Here is a 16,776-nt window from a genome sequence, read left to right as displayed (position 1 = left end):
TCCTCCAGTTGTGCCTTCAGGGGAGGTGTCACCTCAGGCTGACACCCTGACGGCAACATGAGAGACCCTGGCCAGGGCACCGAGCTGAGCTGTGTTGGGTTCCTGACCCTAGGAAACTCTGAGGTATGGTTTTGCTGTCCTAAGACTCTAAGTTTTGAGGTAGTTTGTCACACAGTAATAGACAACCCAGTCTAATAAATTTACCATGGTCACCGATATGGTCAGTTCAACAGGAAAGACCAAAACGGTGATACATTTGTACTGCAATGGTGCCAAGTTTCTATTACCTACAGGACAGAGAATGCTAACAAAAAGCCGTCTAAATGCTGTAAATCCTCAGCTGCCCACGCTGACACGAGGTGTGTCTGTGATGTATCCAGCTCTGCAAACTCTGGGGCAAACTCCATTCTCCGCAGCTCAACCATGCCCACTGGAGAACGGAAAGTCTGCTGTGATTTTCACTTACCCCAGATGCTTCAATAAATTCCAGGGCTGCGCTCAATGCACACAGAGTTAACTAGGGCACCTTGGGGTCTCCACTCCAACTCATGCAAACCCATAAATACGGGATATTAAAAAGCTCTATCCAAGACGGGGCCCCACGTTAAGAATGTAGCCTTCGTGCTCACTTCGGCAGCACATATACTAAAACTGGAACGATACAGAGAAGATTAGCATGGCCCGTGTGCGAGGATGACACACAAATTCATGAAGCGTTCCATATTTTTAAAAATAAAACTATTTCTCTGGATCAAGTCAAATAATAAAGAGAAAAAAAAGAAAAAAAGGAATGCAGCCTTCAAGGCCACCCTCTGCATGGGAATGCACTGGATAAACAGGCCCTCTTGCTTTCTTGTTCTTAAAAGTCCTTGAACTGCAACTACTATTGAAGTTGAGCTACCCAAATCAGAGGAAAAAGGAGGCAGGTAACATGAAAGGCAGTCGGCAAAGAGTTTCAGAGTTTCCTGCCATGTGAAAGGGCAGAGGGGAGCTTAGATACCAGCAAGCCTGCCCGGAATCCAAGGGGCAAAAAAGGCATGGGGTGTAACACACACGCGCACGCACATACACGCGTCCACATAGGCTCGCGTGGCCCGTGGTGGTTTCTTGGAACCATGGCATTTCTGGAACATTCTGCCTCCCTCACAGAAAGACAGCCCGAGATTCAACTCCTAGCTTGTATTTCTGCTCACCCCCTATAACTCCCAGGTCACCCCAGCTGCTCTACAGAGGCATTGTTGGTGCAAAAATCGGGAAGCCCAGGAGCCGGCTCCAGGCACACCAGCCAGGTAGAAAGCAGGCCTACGTCGTGTTTAGCCACACCCCCAGTCCTGAAGCACATCTAACACACCCAGCCCCTTCCCGGGGGAGCCCCCAGACCTGAAAGAGGAAGCAGCCCCGTAAGGAAGCCAAGGCACAGATGAGCCAAACAGAGAAGGGAAAGCTGGTCGGTAATCTCATCAAAGTCCAGAGGGGAAGGGACCCAGTCCTCGGCAGGGCTCCTCGGAGGAGTGGGACTGGGTCTGTGCGGGGGGCCTCCCACTGTATCGTTTTCACCCCCATGTGTTAGCTTAACAGCAGCTACACTCACAGAGCGCCTGACGCGTGGCAGGTACGCCTCCAAGTGCTCACCTAACGTGCACACCAAGAGCCCGAAAACACGGTCTGCTGCCCCGAATTCAACAACTAAGGCGTCTACACTGCACAGAACACGCCCCGCACAATTCCTCATCTCGGTGACCGCACCTGCTCTGGGCGAGGCTTCGAGCAAGCCCCCAACATCCCAGGTGTTCACAGGACAGAGGTGCAACCCTCACCCCGGGCACCTTCAGAAGAGTGAGCCCAGAGGAAGCCCAAACCCTTTCAGATAAAGTCACAACCCAGGGCTCCAAGAAGTCGGGGACCGTGGCTCAAAACTCCTTCTCTCCCGGCTCTACTCTCTATGTCAGTTTTGTGTAAAGGCCAAAATACCGACACCGCCTTCCTGCCTCCAGAACAGATCCAGCCTCCGGTCAGATGGTGGTCTGCTGTCTTGGACGAGGGGTGTACAGAAACTTCCACGGGCCTGGGTCCCCCAGTTTGATCCCTGTCAACCCCGCCACAGGGAATGGCTTGTCCAGGTCACAGGGGAGGTGTACCTACTGGGGACCTGCCTCCCAGTCACACTGTGGCCCCTGATGCAAAGCCTGAAGACTCTGGAAGGCTCCCTCACAGGGACGTTTTGGGTCCTTCACTGCATTTTTGGTTGGTGAGTCTCCGTTACACCCTTTGGTGGAAGCCATTGCTGCCCTCTGTGGATCCGCCAGGCTCTGTGGGATCCAGGGTGGGCTCAGCTCCCCCCAGCAGGTCCGGGGACAGAAGAGAGAGGGGCTGAAACAGGAGGCGGAGTGTTCTTATTCTCAGAGGGGAACTCAGCAAGGGTTAAATGGATTTTTAGAAACAAAACTTATGAAAATGGCCTCAATACAATTTGATGAGGTCAGCGAGTAGAGAGGCCTAATGACACTTGTAAGAAAAAACATCTGTCGGTGTCGAAAGGTCGGCAGGAAGTGAGTGGGACTGACGTGGCTCTGATTGGCCAGACCAACACTCCTAGAAAGAGAGGCACATGGCTTAACTTAGCCCAGAGGAACAAAAAGCCCCTTTCAATTGTCCTCTGACCAGCCCCGCCCCCCTCTAAACAAGAGGCCAACCCCCGAGCTCTGAAATCCATCCAGGACCCTGGCTGGCAATTAGCTCTTTGTTCACTCGCTGATCAGCCACCGAGGCCAAAATATTCCTGAAGAAGCAGTAATCTTTAGAGAATGATGTTCTTCCAAAATCCCCAGTTTTACTTTTTGGTTAGAAAACAACGTGGGTCAGTTGAATGGCAAATGCTTCAATAAATCCATCATCGCAAAAACAAAAACAAGAGGTTTCTTTGGAAAAACAGGAAGTCTTGGTACATAACATGCCTTAAAATAGGGCCAAGTTCATTTGTTGACAAAACCCCAGCCTCCAAAGCCTCTTGGTCTAATCTGTCCAGATCCAACATACCCCCAATTCCTCCTCAGGACTCCATCCCGTTCCCTCGGGTGACAGGCTGGCGTGGCCTTTGTTGCTCTGACACAGGGCACACAGGGCGGGCCGGCCGGCCCGCTTCCTGTCCCCAAGCTCCGAAGAGGGTCTCAGGAGGGGCCGGTCGCCGGCCAGGCCGCTTGCAGGAACCAGGCCTGGTGCTTTTCATGAATTGGGGGCCCGTTTCAGGCTTCTCATCGGAATCACATAAAACGTGGAGGCTTTCTGGAATTAGCGTTCTGTTCATCCTTTATAGTCAGTTACAGAGGTGGGTTACACAAAAGCCCTGACTGTTGGGCAGAAACTCCCGGGTTATTACCCGAACTTAACCCCTGGGCAGCGGGCAGAGAGGCAAAGAGGGTGCCTGGCTTCATCCACGTCTGAAAGAGAGAGCCTCTTTCTTCTTCCAACCAGGCAGAAAAGGAGCCAGGAATTTACCGTTTCCATTCTTCCCGAAGACACGCACTTTAAAGAGTACAGGCACAAGAAAACTTTCAAAGAAATGTACTGAAAGTTCTGCGATTGACAGATACAGCTATCCCCATGCGTGAAATAAAACCCACATTTATACACATACTGCTGTGTCTAGAAGGCCCCTCCCATATGCCAGGCCTTACCCACTACAGCCAACTCCATTCCTTTCCCACTAATTTCTGCCTTTTCTTTACTAACCACCAAGCACCAGGAGGACTGTACGAACACAGCACGGTGTGAGCGCGTATCATAGTTACACCCTTGTTAAAACGCGAAACCACACAATGCATACAGAAAGATCACAGAATCAAGTCAGCCAGATTCTCAGAGACATTACCACCACCCCCACACTCCGTGTCCCAAGGTCCGCTGATCTTCTACAACCTTCAAAATGTTGCTTTACTGCTAGGGAAGGCAGAAGAAGGTTTCGGCATGTTACAGTTATATAAAACTGTCTGGTATATTGCATTAAGTAACTTTTCCACATAGCTGCTAACCCAAAGATGATTTTTTTTTTTTTAAGTCTAGGCTTAAGTAGAAAATGCTAGTTGTTTTGGGATTCTGGTGGATTCTGCTGGTTTATGGAGAGGAAACTCGCTGCTGCCCCATGAAGATGAGGAGGCACGCAATCGCACATAAGAAATGAGAATTTAAAATTCAGTCTCGGGGCTTCCCTGGTGGCGCAGTGGTTGAGAATCTGCCTGCCAGTGCAGGGGACACGGGTTCAAGCCCTGGTCCGGGAAGATCCCACATGCCGCAGAGCAACTGAGCCCGTGCGCCACAACTACTGAGCCTGTGCTCTAGAGCCCGCGAGGCACAACTCCTGAGCCCATGAGCCACAACGACTGAAGGCCGCACGCCTAAAGCCCGTGCTCTGCAACAGAGAAGGCACCACTATGAGAAGCCCGCGCACCGCAACGAAGAGTAGCCCCCGCTCACTGCAACTAGAGGAAGCCCACGCGCAGCAACGAAGACTCAACGCAGCCAAAAAAAAAAATTCAATCTCAGGTATGTGGCCAACTGTAGTGAAAAATGGGGGGAAACAGAATACATAACTTCGAAAAAATAATGTGGTTTACATAAAATTTAGTTTGGACCCAAGACTTGCCACCATGGATCCATCCTGATTCACAGAATCCTGGACCCTAAGACAGTGCCAGCCAACCGTCCTGAGGGCACCGATGCTGGAGGGAACCCTGCGAGGGAGGGGCCCTCCTCTCTGATGTCCTGCCCTGCCAGCTGGGGAGAGGTTTCCAGGGGTCAGAGAATTTGCCAGCCTCTGGGCTCATCAGCAGCCTGAGAGCAGCAGAACCAGGAAAGGATGCATTTGGGAGCCCGTGTGGGGTCTGACTTTGCTGCACTCCTGGGGGAGACACGTAGGATGAAATGGGGTTCCGGATCCAAACAGGCTTGCCCAGAGGCCTCACAGGTGAACCACAAGGCTGTCACCCCCCTGAACACACTCTACTGCCTGGGCTCCACCCACCCTTGGGTCCTTCCTCACCAGGGGCCAAAGGCAGGGAGGCCTCTTCCTCATAACGGAAGAGCTGCTGTACAGCGGCCGCCGCGAACCGCTTACCCAAGTCACTCTTTTGCGGAGTGAACAGTATGGAGAATTTGAACATATGTGACAGCATGCAGCTGATGCACACAAGCTTTCCACGCAGCCATTTATTTTAGGGCCTCGTGTGCTATTTTTACACTCCACCGAAACATTGCCAAAGGAATCCACAAAGGAAAACGAGTACGCTGGAGCCGCTCTGGCTTCTCCGGCTTCACCCTTTTACAAAACGAACCAGCAATGCATGCTATCTGCTGCCTTCTCGGAGACAAAGGTCATAAAATAAGTCATTTGAAATTATTTGAGTTCAAGTACTTTTTTTTCTTTTTTTTTTTAAGAAAAGGTCACAAGTGGCCTTTAAATGGAAATGCAATTTTCTTACTCAGCACCACTGGCTGTGATATTCTGTGTGTGTGTGTCACAGCCCACCTGCAATACTGGTTCTGAGCAAGTGACCAACTTGAAACTCCCCTGTGGAAAGAAGTGGCCATGCTTAGGGAAACAGAAAAGTTCTGGAGCCATGATCTCTGCCTGCAGTTATGTGCAGGGCAGTCATGCAGAAGGACTGAATGTATCCTGTGTGGGCAGAACCGTGACCAAGAGGGTGAGGAAGCCAGAAGAGATTTCAGATGGATAAAGAAGTTTCTCACAGTTAAAGAAGGGCTGCCCCTGGATGTGAACCACGCTCCCCTCCCCCAACCCAGGGGGTAGAGTCTAGTCCAGGACTGTGGCGCCCAGTCAGGAGACTCCCTTGAGCAATGGGGGCAGGGGTGCGCAAAGGTGAAAGGGGAGGACATTCTGCCTCACACCTGTAGATGTGTCTTCCCTGTTCTAGAACCTTCCGGCCTGCCCCAGAGGTGTGCCCAAGGGCACGCCACGGCCAGCCCCCTACTGGATCCAAGTTCCCCGAGGCCCTCGTAATTCTGAACTCTCATGGGATTCCTGTGGAAGCAAACAGCCCTGGTATGTGCCATTTTATTTTCACTCAAAACATCCTTCCTGGGACCATCCCAATAAGCTGAGCGTACTATTTTCAACTAAGGCCTTGGCATTGTCTAGGAATGTTTTCAGGACTAAGTAAATTGCTAAAGCAAACATCTTATTTTTGTCTCCTAGGACAGCCAAGCAGGGTAAAAATATTTCCTGCCGGGACTTCCAGTGGAACGGCCCCCTCTGGTGGAACCGTCTGACCAGACACTCCATTCAGGGAAAATGCTCTCATTCTGGACGCGGGGTGCAGGGCACCCACTCGTTCCTTGGGGGTGGTTCCTGCTTCCGGTGCCACCCCCAGCAGCCCGGGGAAGGATCCCTCTCCTGCTGGCTCCCAGACCCAAGGCACAGCCAGTGTTTGAAACCAAACACCAATTCTCTTTATGTCTGCTGGAGAAGATACACCCCAGTCCTTGCCGGGGTGGCCTGGAACTCAGCCACCTGGTGACAGGGGCGTGGGAGAGGAGAAGACGGTCCACAAAAGCAGAGCAGTGAGGCCCGACACCCCCCAGCCAGTAGCAGTGGTGAGCTGGCAGTGCAGAAGGAGCTGAGGCTGGCACACCTGGGCTCCACGCACACCGCAGTGGGTCCTGGGCCCCTCGTGGCCACTGCAACTGTTAGAAGCATCACCGGGAGCAGAGCTGGACCAGTCTCCACACGTTCCTGGTGCTGTTCTCGGCGCTTTGCATGCATTAACTCCTTCTTCCCAACAGTCTCAGGAAATACGTTATTAGCATTATCTAAAATGACAAAGTTGAGGCCCAGAGCAGAGAACAGCTTTGCTCAAGAGCCACAGCTACTGGGAACGGTGGACCCTGGGCCCAGTCAGGCTCTAGCCACACACACAGGCCTCTGTAGCAGAGCCAAAACTCACCTGCACCTGTTAGTATTTTCAAAGGGCTGGGTCAGGGGACAGCTGAGGCCTGCGGTCTACACCCCTCAGCTCTGGATAATCAGAAAGAAGGTGGCCCCAAAGGAGGAGGGGGGCCACAGGAGTGGCTCATCAAGGTCACAAACTGTTCAATTTTCTTTAGGCTCCATAATGCTAGTATTGCTATATACGCTATTATTGCTATATTTTTAAACAAAGGAGTCCTTACCTTTTTGGAATATAAACTGAAAACGCTTATTGATGCCAGGAAATGATGGCGAGGATCTGCTTTAAAAGGTGGGATGTGGGGAGTGCACAGGAAATGAGACTGGCCCTTAGCTGCTAACTGCCCAAGCTGGCTGATGGGGACGTGGGTGTCCGGTACACAATTTTCTCTGCTTTTGTGGATTTGAAGTTCTCCATCTGTACAATGGGGACAGTGTCACCCACTGTGCAGAGCAGCTGTGGGGACTGTGGACGGTGAAGCACATGCTCGGCACACAGGGGAGCTTGATAAAGGCAGCCCTGCTGTTGTGGTTATTAGTAGTAACAAGGAAGACCGGGCACCCTGCATTTTCCTGGTGGCCCTCAGGGCAGCGTGGTAGACAGCTGTGCTCGGATGATGTCCTGGGCTCCAGAGAGCAGGCCAGGCCCCTGCAGGACAGAAGCCTGGCGCAAAGGACGTCCCCTGCTGCAACGCTGAGCGTCCCACACCGGCGTCGGCCTCCACCTGGACGTTCACCACCACGGAACAGCGCTAAACTGCCAATACGGGCTGAACCCAGACAGAACAATGAGCGGATTGTGCCATCATTCTCCTCCTTGGGAAGAGATCTGGAAAGCTGATCACGTGTCACTCCGAGCACATCTTTATTTCTGACGTGGTGGAGGATTGCTCAAGTGGGTAGAAACATCGTGCCTAAGAAATTCACATGACTTGTTAGTAAGCCACGTGCATGGGCATCACACGCGCGTCACACGCCCATCACGCCCCAGTGAGGAGCGGACGTCTGCGCGCAGCCTGGCTCTGGCCACACAAGGAACTAGTAAGAGGCAGTGAGCGCACCCAACACGGCAGCTCCCTGGGCAGCCCTCAAGGAATCCTTCCTCACGGAGGCGACCCTGTTAAGTTCCTCTCAACACACATAAAACTGGGGTAAAAAAATCTAGGCCCTTGGCTCCCCGCCAGGAGTAAAAATTAATTGCCACATAAAATTGCTGATTCCTACCAAATGAAGCTCTACGATTTATCAACTCCTGGATGGCACAAACTCAATAGTGGTTTAACTACATCACCTGAGTTATTGCTGTGTTTTGTATCAGTGACAGCTTTACTGGGAATGAAAGTTTTGCAAATTCATTCACATAGGACAAACTTCCAAAGTAAACAAAGGCACTAAGCAGACACAGCCCCCCTGCAGCTGTGTCACACAGATTCTCGAAGCCAGAGGGTGTCTGGAAGGACAGTTTTCCCAGCACAGGCTTGGGGTGGGAACCCAGCGTGTGCACCTGCACCAGGACCACGCCCCACCCCCTCCCAGGGGCGCTGCCCTCTGGCACCCTGAACCCTCAGCACCCTGACGTTGAGAACCCAGCGTAATATTTCATTATCCAACTCCACCTAACTGTAGGAACCCAGGTATTTAAAATGCATGGAGATAAACCATTGCCGATTGCTTTCTTATTTTCAGCTGGGGCAATAAATCTATAAATAGCTTATATGGTGGAGCAGACCATTAGATGCAAACCAACGCTGCGAAAACCAAATGGTAGCAACACCAGGCTCCTCCTTGTCCCAGGTTCAGTTACTTCCTGTGGGTCCGGGTATACCCACTACTTTGTGGGTTATTATTACTGCCTTTCTCGCCTAATCCCACACTTGTTGGACCACAATGGGTTGGTCTTCTTCTAATTTGAATCGGGCCAGACACAAACAGGTAAATTACTTTCCAGTTTCCACAATCAGTGGAACATGCAAGCACTTCTTCCAAACGCCTCAAAGTGAGGCCTTTGGAGAAAAACAACTTTGGGGTCATGCTTGGGGGAAGAGGGTTCTCAAGGAGAACACTGTAAGAGTCACTGATCCTTCTTCAAAGAGCTTGAAAGCTCTCACTCTCAAGAGAGAAGCACCCCAAATTAAATTCAAAAATTTAAGTTACATTAAAAAACACCAGTGTCGGGACTTCCCTGGTGGCGCAGTGGTTAACAATCCGCCTGCCAATGCAGGGGACACGGGTTTGAGCTCTGGTCCGGGAAGATCCCACATGCCGCGGAGCAACTAAGCCCACGAGCCACAACTACTGAGCCCAACACGCCACAACGACTGAAGCCCGCGCACCTAGAGCCCGTGCTCCACAACAAGAGAAGCCACCTCAATGAGAAGCCCGCGCACCACAACGAAGAGTAGCCCCTGCTCGCCGCAACTAGAGAAAGCCCGCGCGCAGCAACAAAGACCCAACGCAGCCAAAAATAACTAACTAACTAACTAACAAAAAACCCCACCAGTGTCACAACCCACTGCATTAGCAGGCTTTGTTTAATCTCTGTCTATATTCAGAACGGAGGCTCTGAATCCATTTTAGAATCTTATTCTTAAGGAGACAGTGAAACAAAAAAGCAGAGGCTGGGGGCTTCCCTGGTGGCGCAGTGGTTAAGAATCCACCTGCCAATGCAGGGGACACGGTTCGAGCCCTGGTCCGGGAAGCTCCCACATGCCACGGAGCGTCTAAGCCCGTGCGCCACAACTACTGAGCCTGCATTCTACAGCCTGCGAGCCACAACTACTGAGCCTGCATTCTAGCGTCCGTGCTCCACAACAAGAGAAGCCACAGCAATGAGAAGCCTGCGCACCGCAGCGAAGAGTAGCCCCCGCTTGCCGCAACTAGAGAAAGCCCGCGCACAGCAACAAAGACCCAATGCAGCCAAAACTAACTAACTAACTAACTAACAAAAAACCCCACCAGTGTCACAACCCACTGCATAAGCAGGCTTTGTTTAATCTCTGTCTATATTCAGAACGGAGGCTCTGAATCCATTTTAGAATCTTATTCTTAAGGAGACTGTGAAACAAAAAAGCAGAGGCTGGGGGCTTCCCTGGTGGCACAGTGGTTAAGAATCCACCTGCCAACACAGGGGACACGGTTCAAGCCCTGGTCCGGGAAGCTCCCACATGCCGTGGAGCAACTAAGCCTGTGCGCCACAACTACTGAGCCTGCGTTCTAGAGCCTGCGAGCCACAGCTACTGAGCCCGTGTGCCACAACTACTGAAGCCCGTGCGCCTAGAGCCTGTGCTCCACAACAAAAGAAGCCACAGCAATGAGAAGCCTGCGCACCGCAGCGAAGAGTAGCCCCTGCTCGCCGCAACTAGAGAAAGCCCGTGCGCAGCAACGAAGACCCAACACAGCCAAAAATAAATAAATAAAATAAAAAAATTTACTAAAAAAAAAAAAAAGCAGAGGCTGGTTTCCCGAAAAATCAGAGAAGTTAATAGTATCCAGGCTGTTGATTTTTCCCTTTTCTGGCGGCTCCAATTTGTCCCTTTGCCACTCTCAACCCCTCCTTGCCCATGTAGTGAGGAAGCTGGGATGCAGCCCAGGTTTGCGGTCAAGGTCACAGGAAGAAGAAAAGAATGAAAACTTTCTGGTTCGGTCACTTGGCTCAAAGCTGGTTTTGTTCTTTTCTTCTTTCTTGGCCAAGTTTTGCGTATTTAGGGTATTACTTTCACAAGCTTCCCCACCTCACTGGTTTTACCACTGAGCAGAGGATATTCTCTAGCAATTATCCTCCAGTCCAACACCCCCCAAAGGTAACCACAACTGTTCATGTGCAACAGGAAATGCTCCGAGGACGTGAAGGCACCTTGGAGCGGTGACGGAATGTTCGCCAGCAGAAATACTTCGAGCTGTCCCCGGTGTCATGGGCGGGGAGCCGCTCGCTACATAAACTGTGGATCAATCAGGAGGCGGCTTCACAGAACACCCAGGGATCTCACCGATTCAGCGGCTGGCGGGGGAAACCGGGTCTCACGTTAACACAAACAAAATGCACATGAAAAGCCACTCTCCCTGCCACGAGCTACAATCTGGAATGTTCTTTGACCCTGGTGTCTGATCCTTCTAGGAAGGCCAAGCCATCATCAGAACCCACACGGAAACCCTGCAGCTGTGGGACTCTGCTGAGCTCACAACTCCGCAGGGCCCGCTGCCTCGATGATGATTCACTGGGGAGGCAGTTCAGATTTACACACTTCTCTGTGGGCATAACCACACTTTTTTAAAAGTTAAAAACAATCCAAGGGAGAGTCCACATTTTAATTCAACTCATACCTGGCTGTCAAGTAACTTCAGCAAAAATACAAGAAGGAACCACTGCCACGAGGCTACTGGTCTCACCGCTGTCTCCCGGAAGCCCCCGGGGGGAGATTCAGGCCAGAGGAGCTGAACAACGGACGTGGCTTGGATCCAGTTAAAGGATGCCACATCCAAGCCCCTGGGCAACCAGCTGCCTGGGTTTTAATTCTGTGGGTCCTGAGCTGTGAACTAAGTGGGGGCCCAGAGAAAACGGGGAGCAAAGTTAGACGAGGCTCGCACGGCTGTAGCACCTGCTGGCTCTGTGGGCAGCCCCAGTGGACATGAAATCCTCTGAGGCTTAAGACTCAAGGTAACACTCATTCAGCCTCCATCTGAAGAAGGGGAGGTCCTTTTCCTCCTTTAGATATTTGGTCCTGCCTGGCTTGCTGAGTAAGGCTGTGAGAAAAGGGTCATCAGCCACCTGACTCCGAGCTCCCTCTAACATCCAGGCTGACAGAGGGACGTCAGAGCCCTGAGCCTGCACTGCAGCCTGCATTAACATGCAGCGGCTGGGCACCGCTGGCCGCCCCTCTACCAAGCAACGGGCCAAGACCCTACCCGAGCAGAGCACCACCAGGACCGGCACGACAGCCTGCAAAACCTCACGTCAGAATGTGCTCTGCCCTGTCAGTTGTTACCAGGTGCACACGTGGTGCTGGATGGTGCCGGGCAGACAGGATGAGGAAGCAGGGCACCCCGCCCTTGGGGTACAGTTCAAGGGGGAGGGAGATACGGGAAAGGGCCCTAGAAAGCGTGGTGATGCTGCTGTGCATGTGGGTGTGGGGGACTGGAGGGGCTGGGGAGGCGGTCTGGGGACAGGCAAGAAACGTGGACGGCCTCCGAGCGCCACCTCTTCTGTCCACGACTGGAGGTCCGAATGGTGGAGGAGGGTGAGTCCTGAGCACAGGGAGGAGAGAAGCCTGACTCTCGCCCCTTACTGGCGAGCTGTGTGACCCTGTCTCCTGAGCCGTCCACTCCTTGGTTCCTTATCCATCAAAGGAACAACCTCTCCGGGATTTCAACAACATAACAAGGAAGGGTCTGATATGTAGCGGCCTGCAGTAACACCTCACTTAGGCCTCAGGGTGACCTGAGGGGATTCCAGAAGCATCCAGAAGAGACCACTCTGTGCCTGTGAACAATGTCCACGGTCAGTAAGCAGTGACTGGCCTCTACCTCCCTGGACAGTCTTTCAGACTCCATGGAAAGTCAGTGATGAACTGAACACCAGCAAGGCCACTGAACTCCTGTAAGTCCTCGTACCCAGGCGGTGGCGAGGTCAGGCCCAGCCCACGCCGAGGTCTGAGGGATGGCATTTTGCACCCAAGTGCACCCACTCCATGGGGCAACTCATCACCTGCTGGCACAGTTCTACCTTTAAAGCATTCTTCATTTAGAAAGTACACAAGAAATGGTTCCCACACAACCCATAACCCAGGCTACTCCTGAGAAAACCATCAGACAAACCATAACAGAGGGACAACGCCACAAAATACACAACTACACACCTCAAAACTGCCATGGTCATCAAGAATAAGCAAGTTCTGAGACATGGTCACAGCCAAGAGGGGCTGAAGGAGCCACGATGACTAAATGCCACGTGGTGTCCTGGATGGGGCCCTGGGACAGAAGAAATATGTCAAGTAATCTGGATAAAGGTCGGACCTCAGTGAGTAACATATCAATATTGGCTCACTAACTGCAACAAATGTACCATACTAACGTGAAGTGTTAGGAATAGGGAAATGGTGCGGGGTAAGTGGGAACTCTATGCCATCCCCCAACTTTTCTGTAAATCTAAAAGTGTTCTAAAAAACAATGTTCGTTTAAAAAGGAAAAAAACTGCTTCCATATGTGTCTTAAATTTCTCACCATCTCAACACTTGCCCCGTGTTTTAGCCACCAAAATACGATGCATGTGTCCTAAAACACGGAGCAGACCTTGGGCAGGGGCACCGCTTGCCTTCCCTGTCCCGGGTCACCTTGGCCTCACCTCGGAAGCCACCAAGTGCAGGGTCAGCCACCAGGAGCCAGCGAGCTGCAGGCCCCATCAGCGTCCGACAGGTGTCTGGTCAGGCCTTACACCGCCCACTCGCTCAGGACCCACACATCAGCGACGCTGCTACCCTAGCAGGGGGCCGCCTGCTACCCCTGACGACCAGATGCGTCTCACCTCAGCAAAGCAGCAGAAAACAAAGTGCGGGTAACAGCTGCCGTCATCCACAAGGCTGCCTCACCGACCCGACGGCAGGTGATCTGGGCCGCTTTATGGCAGAACCAGGGTCCTGCCCCAGTGACCCTTCTGGTGCGTGGAGGACATTTCTGTCTGTCCTGTCCACCAGTGTTCCCTGGGCCCCTGCTTGGCAGAGGGCAAGCACCACAGAATGACTATCCCCAAATTCAGGCACCTGAACTTTAATCTGCGTTTACAAAAAACAAAAAACAAAACAAAACCAAAAAAACCTATGCACAGAGGGAGTAATAGAAACCAAAGGAAACGGTTAATTTGCACATATAACCCCTCCATCCTCCTTCTCTCAAAACAATAAGGTGCTTTAGGGTGCAAAGAAAATGTTACGTACATTTTAAATAACTAAGGTTTAGTGATCAATGAAAATGAGAACTTTCCTCCTAAAAGATAGGCTATAAGCTTCAACGGCGCATGAAGCACAGTAAGAAGTAAGCATCAGAGGGTCCCACGCTCACCTCTAGATGGTGCTGAGAATGCCCAGCGTCCTGGACCGAGGAGGGCGGGCTCCCATGGCTCAAGGGCCCTGGCCCCGTAGCTATCCTGGCTCCTCAGATCGGCTGGAGGAGCCGTGCTGGGTGCCACCAGCCACCACCCCCCCACACACACACACACATAGAAGGGGACCTGAGCCATCGCTCTCGGGCCCCGAGGGCCCAGGCCCTGCAGGAGGAAGAAGTCTGAGACTATCCAGGTTTCGGGGAGGTGTTCATCACATCACCAACTCCCTGGCCACTTGGAGGCCAGGCTCCCTTGGCCCACAAGGGAGCCCCCGGGCCTGCACTTCTCTGTGACCCCAGTTCCCCCTCAGCAAACACACCAGGCCGGTCTCTTTCTGCACGAGGCTCGGGTTTCCTCTGGACTCCACTGCTTGACACTGGACGATGCATTTCATCTCTCTGTTCCCCAAGAATGAAATGGAGTGATGCCCATGAAGGGCCTGGGCAGAGCGGGTGCCCACCAGCCTCCCCGCAAACAGCTGCAAGGGCGGTCCCTTCCACTCAACTGTCCCATGACCGAGGCTCCCCGGTCCCCTGCTTTGTCACTGAGTGGTGGCCTCCCCCGTGAATTGGGGCCCTTCTGCCGGCAACACCAGCACCGCAGACCAATGACATCACAGTTTTGTAAGGTTTTAAATTCCAAAATCAGAATCAGGGTAAGTCTCATCTACAAAACATCAACAACAATGAGTTTCACCCAGCACGTCCTTGCTCAAAGTTTCCATGTAGGCAATTCTATTTTCCAGTATTAAATTCCTAAGCTACGACATGGTCACTTCTGTTTGTTTTGCTATTTAATGAGGAAATGGAGACTTTTGCTGACTAAACCTCCTTTTTAACAGAGATTTTCACAGAGAATATTTTGGTTGCCTGCTCCCCTGATACCCACCCCCCTCCAGAAGTTGAACAGAAACCAAAGATGTGTAATTATTTCCTTTACTGCATTATTAAAAATAGACAAAAACAAAATAAAACACAAAACACCCTGAGGAATTGAGTGCTATAGAAAGATAAAAAGTGACCCTCTCTAAATGAACTATGGACTTTTACTTAAGAATAATGTATCAAAAATAATAATAATAATAATGTATCAATATTGGTCCATTAACTGTAACAAACATAGCACACCAATGTCAGGTATTAATGATCGGGAAAACTGGGTGCAGGGCATATGGGAATCTTTGTATTATCTTCTCAATTTTTCTGTAAATCCAAAACTTTAAAAAATATCAAGGTAAAATAGACTTAAAAACATTCCAATCAAAGGGAAAAAAAAGTTACCGGCTCTCCCTGACACTGCATTCCTGTAAAGAATAATCCCACACTGGCAGCGATTACCTGCTTCCACCCCTCCTGAGCACACTCGCTCTGTGCGTTAAAGCAATGTTCCATCAGCATCCAGATGCTTCTGTGGGCTGTGTCAGGGCAGCACCCTCCCCTGTGGGTGTGTGTGTGTGTTGGGGGTTGGCGGGGGGATAAGACAGCAACAGGGCGACAGCAGGCAGGCTGGCAGAGCCCAGGTGAGGGGGAAGGGGTGTCCGCAAACCTGAGAGCTTGCAGGAGGCTGACAGACAGTCCTTGGCGCCGGACTAGAGGGGCCAACTAGGGATTCAGGGGAATGAAGGGGAAAACTAGGAAATAAATGCAGAACGCCACTGATGGAGGAAGTGGCAAAGCCCACTAACAAATGGGTCATTTGTGTAGTAAGCATGAACCGATGTGGAGCAGGAAATTAATCCAACATGCTGAAGACTTGCATTTCAATTCTTGGAACAAGGCAGGGGGGAACCCGCCCACCCACCCCAAAAGTGAAGTAAGACCAGAAAGATGGCAGTAAAAACTTACAAGACGCAAATTAAAACAGAGCTAATGGAGATGACAGCCAGCCAAGGAGCCAGAGAAAGGACTGGTCGGCCAGGTTTTTAAGAGTCTTTCAGAGAAGCGAGGCTGACTAGAGCCATGAGGAAAATAACGGCAAAATAAAATCCTTAGCAGATCAGACAATCAATCTCTGAAACCAGAGTGAACAGTCCAATATTTTCCCAATAATTTTTCCTTTAACAATAAAACGATCAGCAAAAATCAACTTCCCAGATACCCAGAAATGGACACTGCACTGCCAAATGCTTCCCAAAACAGACACCACACCTTTGCAAAGATGTCCACCCAATGCTGCGACTTCAGAATGAGAGCGGGAAATCGCATCTGGCAACATTTATTGGGGAGAATGAGCCAAAACAGTTGGCTGCGTACAGAGGCAAAAGTCGGAGCACTTGGGGCAAGACAGGCGGTCAGGACAGGCGCCTCCTCTCCAAGCTCTGGGGGCGGCTGGGCCGGGACCATTACGCACAACCGCGATGGGGCCTGGGCACGGGCCTTATGGCCAGGTGCTGAACACTAGGACAGAACCCATGTCCGGCAAGGAAAGGCACCAGGAGAAGAGTTCAAGAAGAAAAGTAACAGACGCCAGTTCCCGGGTCCGTCCCACACCAGCCTTCCACTCTTCATGGTAAGTGGGCAGAGCAGGCCCCCCAATACCACCACCCACCGCCAGCTGCCAGGTGGAGCTGCTCATGCCAAGCGACCACCTGGAAGTCTCCAAAGGGACACACCAGAGCAGACACAGAGTGACAGGTCTCTCCCATCTGGCCTCGAAGGGCCTGAAAGCTCAAATCGATAAAAAGCTGGTCTCAGAGATTTGGTATATTCCCCCTTGATAGATGCCT

General features: G+C 51.6%; 1 non-coding gene across 1 annotated transcript; it reads left to right on the top strand.

Moving 5' to 3' along the window:
• The first annotated feature begins 621 nt into the window (after positions 1 to 621).
• LOC133078913 (U6 spliceosomal RNA) lies at positions 622 to 728 on the top strand. Its single transcript, XR_009697971.1, has one exon. It is a non-coding gene; the product is annotated as a U6 spliceosomal RNA (small nuclear RNA).
• Positions 729 to 16,776: the final 16,048 nt, after the last annotated feature.

The sequence above is a fragment of the Eubalaena glacialis genome, chromosome 1 (assembly GCF_028564815.1).
Source record: "Eubalaena glacialis isolate mEubGla1 chromosome 1, mEubGla1.1.hap2.+ XY, whole genome shotgun sequence".
Classification (NCBI taxonomy): Eukaryota; Metazoa; Chordata; class Mammalia; order Artiodactyla; family Balaenidae; genus Eubalaena; species Eubalaena glacialis.
Note: the sequence above shows the minus strand (reverse complement) of the source record. Positions and strands in the feature narration are given on the sequence as shown.